Genomic DNA, 2,512 nt, shown 5'->3' on the forward strand with positions numbered 1-2,512 from the left:
TTGCTGAGATGGTTTGTTGGTTGGTTTTATGGGTTGGGTAAGTGTGTACAGGGGTGCAGATCAGAATATTGGTTTGGGGATGTGCTAAATTTGGCTGCTGTACTAAGAATATCACAAGGTGCAAGCAGGGAGATTACCTAGGAAACTCTTACAATAATTCATGAGAGAGATAACGGTGACTTGGATCAGGTGTCTGGCAGTGGAAGTAATGTTAACCCCAGATATATTTTGAAGGCAGAGCTGACAGAATTTGCCGATGGAGTGAGTAATCAAGGATGACAGAGGGGAGTCAATGATTTCTATAAAGTTTTTGGCCTCAATAGCTAGAAAGATGGAATTGCTATTAAGTGATATGAAGAAGACTTATTAAGTGATATGGGGAAGAGCAAATGTGTGAAAATCCAAGTGTCAAGTAGCCAGTCAGGGTTATAAGATTCTGCAGGTTAGAGAAAAGCTCTGGACAAGAAATACAAATTTGGAAGTTATCAGTATATAGATCTTATTTAAAGCTATGAGACAAAAAGAGATCACCAAAAGAGCAAGTGAAAAGCAAGATAAAAAAGAAGTCTGTAGCCTAAGCTCCCGGGACACTCCAATATGGAAAGACTGGAGATGGGGAAAACAAAAACAAAAACAAAAAACAGCAAAGGAAACTAAGAAGCAATAGCTAGTTGAAGTTGGAAGAAAAATCAAAAGCACTGGTGTTGTGGGAGCCAGGTAATAAAGATACTCCAAAAAGAAAAGATTGATTCATTGTGTTTCACTGTAACAGGTCAAGTAAGATAAAGTCTGAGAATGAGCATAAAGTCTGAGAATGAGCATTAGATTCAGCAATGTAGAGTTATAGATGATTTTGATAAGAGTACTTTCATTAGAGAGGCAAAGGCAAATAGTCTCACTAAAACACATTATTCAAGAAAGAATGTGAGGAGCGAAATAAGAGTAGCAAGTATGTACAACTCAAGTTTTGCTATAAGGGAAGCAGAGAAGTTTGGTGCTGTCTGGAGAATGGGGGATAAAGAAAACTGGTTTTTCTTTCTCTCTCTTTTTAGTTAGTTTTTAAGATGGGAGAAATGACATGTTTATATACTGACAGGGATACTCTAGTAGTCAGGAAAAAAGTGATGATACAGAAAAGAGAGGGAAGAAATGCTGAAGCAATGTCCTTAAGTAGGTAGGAGGGAGTTAGATCTAGCTACAAGTCAGGGTAGGCCTAAGATAGGAGAACAAACAGCTCATCCACATTGACAGGAATAAACAGATGCAAGAAGGTAGGCAGGTATGATGGTAGGAGTTTGGGGAAGTTCTTTTTTGACTGCTTGCTTTTTCAGTGATACAGGGAGCACTGTCAACTGGGAATCTAGGTGAGGAGATGGAAGTAAGAGAGGAAAAACCTACAGGAAATTTGAGGAAAGTAAAAAAATGAAACAATAATATAGAAAAATGCTCATTCTTAATCATTTTTCAAGAGAAATGCCTGCCATCTACCCTATTTGAAATTCTTGACCTAAATTTAATCCTGTTTCCTTCACCCCTCAAATAAAAATCTACTTATTTAGGCTTAGTTCTTATCTTTTTTGTGTGTTTGAGTTAGTCTCAGTCTGCTACCCAGGCTGGAGTGCAGTGGCACAATCTCAGTCACCACAGCCTCGACCTCCTGGACTCAGACAATCCTTCCATCTCAACCTTCAAAGTAGGCGGAATCACAGGCTCACACCACCATGCCCAGCTAATTTTTTTATTTTATTGTAAAGACAAGGTCTCACCAAATTGCCCAGGCTGATCTCAAACCTCCGAGCTCAGGCAATCCTCTCACCTCCAGCTCCCAAAGTGCTGGGATTACAGGCATGAGCCACTGTGCCCAGACAGTTCTTATCTTTAGGCCTTTTCTTTCTTATAGGTCCCTGCTACTCTAGAAAATTGGCAGAATTTTTCCCTACAACTCGATTTCACAAACTTATAAATTCAAAAAAACTCTTAAGATTCCAGACTCCAGTTGGCTGGATGTGGTGGCTCACACCTGAAATCCCAGCATTTTGGGAGGCACAGGCAGGAGGTTCCCTTGAGGCCAGGAGTTCCAGATTCCAGGCTCCTACCCAAAGTACACTGATCCAATTCAGACAGAATTTACCACACTACCATCGCAAAGGGTCAAGAGATTCAGGTTTTCTCTATGGTAGCTGCTAGCTATTCTAGCATTTTCTAAACTTACAAAGCTACATCATAGACACTGTCTACATGTGACCAAATTACAATGCAAAAACATACTCATTCTCAGCTGAAATTACATTCATAGGCTGAATGTAAAGAATAAAGTTGGCCGGGCTCGGTGGCTCAGCCTGTAATCCCCAGCACTTTGGGAGACCGAGGAGAATGGATTGCCTGAGCCAACGGGTTTGAGACCAGCCCAGGCAACTTGGTGAGACCTCATCTCTACAATAAGTCAAAAAACTTAGCCAGGCGTGGTAGTGCATGCCTGTAGTTCCAGCTACTTGGAAGGCTGAGGCAGAAG

The sequence above is a fragment of the Carlito syrichta genome, unplaced genomic scaffold (genome assembly GCF_000164805.1).
Source record: "Carlito syrichta isolate Samal-C Ts95f unplaced genomic scaffold, Tarsius_syrichta-2.0.1 Scaffold303139, whole genome shotgun sequence".
In the NCBI taxonomy this organism is placed as follows: Eukaryota; Metazoa; Chordata; class Mammalia; order Primates; family Tarsiidae; genus Carlito; species Carlito syrichta.